This window comes from Pelodiscus sinensis, chromosome 2 (genome assembly GCF_052426305.1).
Source record: "Pelodiscus sinensis isolate ZL-2025 chromosome 2, ASM5242630v1, whole genome shotgun sequence".
Classification (NCBI taxonomy): domain Eukaryota; kingdom Metazoa; phylum Chordata; order Testudines; family Trionychidae; genus Pelodiscus; species Pelodiscus sinensis.
The window spans coordinates 154615387-154622703 of NC_143053.1; the positions used below are offsets into that span (position 1 = coordinate 154615387).

At 50.7% G+C, this 7317-nt stretch overlaps 1 pseudogene; it reads left to right on the forward strand.

The window, feature by feature from the left end:
• Positions 1 to 449: 449 nt before the first annotated feature.
• Positions 450 to 1131, forward strand: LOC149525358 (uncharacterized; annotated as a pseudogene).
• Positions 1132 to 7317: the final 6186 nt, after the last annotated feature.

Sequence of the window (7317 nt, forward strand, 5' to 3'; positions counted from 1 at the left end):
TTAGGTCAGCAGTGACTTCCCGGAGCTGCTGCCTGAGGCTACCTGAGACGCGAGTTTCAAGGGACCCCCCGTACAGCCATTTCTTAGGTTCTTCTGGCTGTCTACCTATCTGAGGGTCAGCAAAGCATTTCCAGTGGGTGCTTTGGTTGCTCTGCTTTTGGACGTCACAGCCTTCCCTGCTATGAAAATGGAGTTGCCTCTGGGCATGTGAGGGCCCCTGTCTGTCGTGCTGCAGCAGCTGCAGCAGTTTCTGCAGGCTGCCCTCCAGGCCCTGCAGGAACATGATCCCGAGCTGCTTGAGGACACCCTCAACATGTGTTTGGGGACAGCTCTTTCAGGCACCCCCCACTGTGGAGCACCACTTCTGGTGGCTGGACACCAGTTCCTACTGGTGGGACCGGATAGTGACGGAGCGGTGGGATGACCAGCAGTGGCTGCAGAACTTCCGTATGAGGAAGGAGATGTTCCTGGAGCTGTGTGCCTGGCTCGCCCCTGTCCTCACACGACGGGACACACAAATGAGAGCCGCTATCTCCCTGGAGAAGCAGGTCACCATCACAGTGTGGAAGCTTGCCACTCCTGACAGCTATCGATCCGTTGGGAACCAATTCAGCATAGGGAAGTCGACTGTTGGGCTCTTGTTGTGCAGGTATGGTGCTCTTGGGCTGCAGTCCCCGGAGGGAAGAGTACTGGAAAGGTGGACCCTAGGAAAAGGGGGGGTTGGCGGTATGGTGGGGCGGGAGTGGTGGGGGAAAGCCCCGTCCTTGGGTGGTTCTGCAGTCCTGCCCTCACGCAGCCCTGCAGGGGGGAGGGATTCATAGGGGGTGGCACCTGGATGTTTGTGGGGGAAGAGGAGAGCTTGGGAACCTCCCAAGGGCTCTGACACCCCTTTTGGTTCTCTAGTTTGTCTGTTTCTCTCTGTCTGTGGGTGGTGAGGGCCATCAACACTGTTCTGCTGCGCAGGGTCATCCATGTAGGCGATGTGGACCCCATCATCACTGACTTTGCTGCCATGGGCTTCCCCAATTGCAGGGAGGAGGCATTGACAGAATCCATATCACCATCCAGGCCCCCGACCACTGGGCAGCATAGTACATCAACAGGAAGGGATATTTTTCGATGGTCCTGTAGGCCCTGGTTGACCACAGCCAGTTTTTGGACATCTTTGTCGGCTGGTTGGGGAAAGAGCATGATGCCTGCGTCTTCAGAAATTCCAGCCTCTTCCAGAAGCTGGAGGACAGCACTTTCTTCCCCGAGTGCAGCATCAGGGTCGGGGATGTGGACATGCCACTGTGCATCATGGGGGACGCAGCCCAATCCCTCATGCCATGGCTAATAAAGCCAAATACTGGACACCTTGACCCCAGCAAGGGCTGCTTCAGTGCCCACCTGGGCAGGACCCTCATGCAGGCGGAGCGTGCCTTTGGGTGTTTGAAGACGACGTGCAGGTGCCTCATGACCCGCCTGGATGTGCGTGGAGGAGCACAACATCCCTCAGATGGTGTCTGCATGTTATGTGCTCCACAACTTCGTGGAGAGGAAGGGGAAGGACTTCTAGGATGGGGGGCAGAGGCCGGATGGGAGGGAAGAGCCTTTAAGCAGCCATGCACAGCTACCATCCGGCAGGCCTATCAGGCAGGGGTCCACGTGCGGGAGGCCTTACGGGAGAGTTTCTTACAAGGACCCCAGTGATACTTTCCCCAGAGCCTCCCCACTAGGGGCCTGTGCCTTGCCCCTCTCTGCCTTTGCCACAACAACCCCTCCCTTCCCCCTCCACCTCTCTTCCCTGCAGACGTAATAAAAACAACAGTTTTGTTTTGAAAAAAAGAACTGGTTGGTTATTTATTTGGGATAGAAATAACTGGGGAGGAGGGGGGCTGAGGACCTGGAATGGGGAGTGGAGAGGGGGGCTAAGAACTTTGGAGGAGGTAGGAGGGAGCAAAAATGGGGAGGAGGGGGGAGGAGAGGCCCAGGGCTGTGGCTGGGAGTGGCGCAGGTGCTTTCTCCACCTTGTGTGCGAGGACTTTGGTGACCTTGGGGGTGGGGAAGCCTGGGGAGGCTAGAGGCATAAGCAGGAGGCGGGGCTGGAGCAGGCATGGGATGGGGTGGCAGGACCAGGAACTTGGACTGGGCCAGGAGCAGGAACAGGAGAGAGCCTGGATGGTCATGCACATGATGCATCCCTGGTGCAGCAACTCCATCCACGTGTCTCTCTGCCACTGCATGTTGCCCCAACCTTCTGGGCCAACGTCTCCTGCATGTCCCAGAGTATGGAGACATGCTCCTTCATCAGGACCTCCTGGGCCCTCCAGAGCCTGCAGCTCCCCAGGAGTCGGATGGCTGGCTCAGCTGGTGTCGATTGCCCCGCAGTCATGGCTGGTCCAGCTGGGGACAATAAAGAGAGTCGGTCAGTCATCCCTGGAGACCCTGTCCCTGAGGCCTTGCCCTCATCTGTGAGCTGAGACAAACAGTTCCTGGGTCAGAGGAAGGTGATGTCCTGGGAGCAAGGCCCTGTGTGGCCTGAACAGCAGGCTCTTCCTTACAGGAGCCCAGAGGTCCCCAGGGGACCATGCTCCCTCCCCCACGTCCCAGGGACAAGCAGGCATGGGAAATTGCCAGCCACACTGAGATTCAATGGGCAGGAGGAGGGGTCTCAAACTGCCTGGCCTTTCATCAGTGCCGCACACACGCTGGCTCCAGTATTGGTGACATCCCAGAAAGAGAAAACTTGTATCCCTGGCCACTGAGGGAGAGGGTGTAGTGGGGATGCACCTGCAAGTGCTGTCCCTGGGAGCGGATGCTGCCTTGAGCATGCAGGCATGCCCGCATGCTGTGTGCGACATTCCTGACTCTGTGTGTGTGTGTCTTTGTCCCAGCCTCCTTCTAGCAGTGGCTCATAGTGGGAGTGTGTCCCCCACCCCAGGTGTCAGAAGAGAGGCCAGCCTCCCCAGAGCATGTGAGCAAGAGCCCATGGGTGCTCCAGTGTTGCCTCCTGGGGCTGCCTGGTGCAGACTAGTGCTGCATGTGCATCCACACGCACAGACTGCAGCATAATGCCCAGGCTGAGAAGGCCGAGTGACAATTGCATCACAGCCCCTCAGCACCCGCCACCCCACCTGTCTGTGTGAGAAAACTAAGACCACTCACTTGTTGATCCTCCCCTGCCTCGAAGGATGCCTGGGACACATCCAAGCCATGGGGTACCGGCTCCAGGGTAATGGTGGTCACCATGCTGGCCTCATCCTCCTCCTCCTCCTTAGCTCAGACCCCGGGGCAGGCAACAACAGGCGTCTCCAGCAGTGAGTCCATCACCGGGAGTGGGGAAGAAGCTGCACTGCCCTCCCCTCCAGGATGCGGAGCAGGTTCTCAAAATAGGGGCAGCGGTGGGGTTCTGCCTTGGAGTGTGAGCTGCATTCCCTTGCCCCAGCAGAGCTCTTTAACTTTGCTCCTGATCTGCTCCTGCATCCTGATGTGGCCCTTTGTGGCCAGGCTCTCAGCCGCCTGGTTGTATATATCGGCATTGCTTCATCTGGAGGTTCTCTTCGTCACTCCACACCTCGAGGAGGGCCAGGATCTCCGTCCCAGACCTGGATGATGCGTGCCCTTTATGGCACCTGGCAGGCTCCTGGGACTCCTCTGAGTGCTCCCTAGGATGGGCAGAGGGCTCTTGGGGGGCTTGAGGGTCTCCCATGTTGGCCACACAAAGTTCACTGGCAGCTGCAGTGCGCCTGGAATCTGTGAGGGCCGGCTTCCTGCCATAAGCCTTTTCCCCTGCATCTGCAGCTTTAAGAGCTGCAGGGGAAGTGAAACAATAGAGTCCTAAGGTGTGTGGATGGAGTAGCCAGCAGGGCACCTGTGAGATTTCCTGGAGGCCCCTTTTTTCCAAAAAAAACCTCCCTGTGCCGTGTCCACACACACCCTCTTCTGTAATAGCTATTTCTTTTTTTCTAAAGAAAGTTTTCAATATTGCCATTACTGGACCCTCAATTCTTACCTTTCATGCTTCTCTCTTTCTACCAGGATTCTTTCCCTAGGGTATATTAGTCTGAATGTCAAGGGGGTGAATTTCATTAGTGTATTTTAATTGTAGGTCAGGATGTTTCCGCTGTGCTATATAGTGCATGGAATGTTGAAGGGTAATAAATATGTTATTATTAGTAATTGTCCATGTTAGTAATTTTGAAGTGTTATGAGGTCTTGTTCCATTTTCCTGGCTTGGGAATTTTTGAGTGCCTTTTCAGATTGTTCAGGCTAAGTAAACCTAAGCAGAGGCCATTGTAAAATAATAGACTGAAATGAAAATGTCTCAGTGCAGCCAAACAGCCCTCCCTCAATTGAAAAGCATGGTATTTTTACATTGTGAGACAGTTTCTCGGACAGTGAGACAAGGTGACATTAATCAAATCAATCACACTAATTACAACTCCAGTTGTCAAGAGAGATTTCATTGACCTGTTGATTCTTGATGGTCGCTGCCAATGACAAATGTAGTAAGAAAACAACATTTTTATCCTTTTAACTTTTCTCTTTTAGGGAACTGGAACTGGTTAGCCCACTAGCTGCGAGCGCAACGGAGAGCAGCACAGTCTAGATAAAGCTCCTGACTGGGCATTGGAGACCCAGGTTTTATTAATGCTACAAACAGAACCTTAGCCAAAGTGTCATGAGTAGCAGTCAGAGGCTGGCTGCCATAGTACGTAACTAGAATTTTGGACAGCTTTGTATGAAGGATGACTCGCCCCATGCACTGCTGCAGCTATGCTTCTAGAATTAGTGTGCTAACTCGACCAGAACTGGTGTGGGTGTGTCTCTTTGAGCTAAAAAAATTCCACCTCCAGCTTGACATGTAACCCTTGATGCTGAGTCTAAGCACTAGCATGGTCTCTTCAGCAGTGGTTACACATAGGGCGAGGGTTTCAGTCAGTTTTGCCCAGCTTGCGTGTGGAGAACTAGCACCTGTCCTGCCGTGAGGGCAGGGGACTGGACTTGATGACCTCTCAAGGTCCCTTCCAGTTCTGTGAAATAGGTATATCTCCATATTTTCTTTTTCTTTTCCTTTTCTTTTCTGTCTGCATAAAGGCAGATTTGGCATACATTTGGCAAACTGAGCAGGGCCAGCCCACAACTTTTTGGCACCTGAGGCGGGGAGCTCAAATGACACCCCCATACCCCCTCGCTTGGGCCAAAACTTTGAAAGGTCTCAATTCTCTGGGTCCTAGTGGTGCCCCTCCACCCCCACAGTTTGGCACCTCAGTTCACCTCATGGTAAGGCCAGCCCTGAAACTGAGCTACCATTTAAGGACTTAGTACTGACCACAACTGCACGCAAAGTGAATGGGAACTGTGCCCATATAACTGAGTACAGACTTTGCAGCAGAGTTTGAAGGAAGTTTGTCTTCAAAGGAAAAGTGTGTATCCAAAAGGAAGCAACAATGTCATCTGTTACCTGCAGTTGAGCAGGGTTTGGTAATTATTAAACAGCTCCGTAGGCAAAACTAGAGAAGGGCTTTACAGAAAGACGAACTTGCATGAGACAGTTGTTGAATACAGCTGAAATGGTTTCCTTGACTTTATAAAAACAGGCCACTGTACTTTGCTGTGAATATTGCTTTATGTTGAACCAGAGAGGCACACACCCCTTCAGCCCCGTGCTGTCACCATGGACAGTAGTTTTATCCCATTCATTCATTTCAGTTGTTCTAAACTGATGAGGATTTTATTTGAATCTATAAGGCTACGTCTACACTGCAGGCTTCTTGCTCAAGAAGCTTTTTGTGAAAGAGCTCTTCCACACTGCAACGGCGAATCAGAGAAGCGATGCGCTTTTGGGGCAGGAGAGCGTCCGGACAGCAAAATGGCCGGGTTTGCGCAAAATCTCTGCAGGCTAGACATAGCCTAAATGTCTGGGCCGTGTCAACTCACCTGCTGAGCCATATCTAATCCAACCAAGGAACTAATTGAGAAGTTGAGTCACATTCCATGGACTCAGCCCCAGTGGCAGGACACAGATCTCTCTCTCTTTCTCAAGAGACCCTCTTGAGTGTGACTGGCTTTTAAAGCTATAATTATTCAATGATTGCATACGCGAGTCCCTAAGGGTGTTCAAGGGGAGAATATTTATTAAATAGCGCGTTTCCACAAGGAATGCTCAGCATTGGCTCCCACTTGACAAGCTGGAGGAGAGCTCAGTTCCCAGGCAATTTTGCAAGCTCTGATTTCAGGGTGTCTCTCCTCACACTGTATTGCTGGGTATTTCCTCAGTTTTATGATCCCTTACCTGAGTGTTCTGGGTTTCCCCCAAGGCCTTAATAAAATCAGAGTGTGGTTGTAAAAATCGTGATTCACAATTGCAGCCCTGACAATAATGCTGTATGCCTTTATCGGCGTGTAATTTGCTGAAGGAAACAAGTGTCCAATTGTATTCAGTGGTCTATGTGGCTATGTAATTGTTAGTATTGCAGTATCACTAATCACGCACATTAAAAAGTCATGAGTCAGACCTCAGGGCAATCATATATTGGCTTTGAAATCATGAGATTTGTTAACGAGGCTCAACTGATCACTTTATATGTGTTTTCTAATTTCTGAGCCTGTAGGATGTCCTTGGATTTTCAAGCTTTTCTACTCACTCATGAGGGCTAGAACCTTATTTTAAAGAGGTTCCCACCTATTCACATGAATCCTGGAGATGAGGCCTTGAGCAAAATCAAATGTTATGAAATGCATGACAAAATTGCAAAAATTGATAACACTGTGTGGTATTTTCTGTGGAACTGCACCTTTGCTTTTCTAGCAAGCTGCTGTCTGCAGAGACAGCTTCCATTTGCAAAGGAAAACAAATAGCGAGAAAACATGAGCCCTATATTATTTCGTGGATACTTTCCTTTGGTTTCCTCTTTGTTGCTTCTCTTAATCTAAAATAAAAAGTCATTCAAATGGAAAATTGATGCTTTCTCTTTGTGTATGGAATGCATAAAAGATCCTACATGACATGAGAATGCCATTACTGCATGGACATTTTATATGCAGAGAACTAGAAACCTGTATTATTTTGACACCGAGCAGCTGGTACTAGGACCTAACATAAATTATTTCAGAGCTGGTACATAGACAAAAACTGTTTTAGCTAGGCTAAACTGCAGATCCAACACCACAGAGCTTTTGATCCAGATCCAAAATTAGTAGTTGGGGCCTTTCCATGAATCGCACAAGCCCAAGCCCTAAATCTGAAAACCTCCAAACTTCATGAACGTTCATATTCATATCACTGGCAGTAGATAAGAAACAATTCTTTTTCAGCTTTCATTCAATAGACCA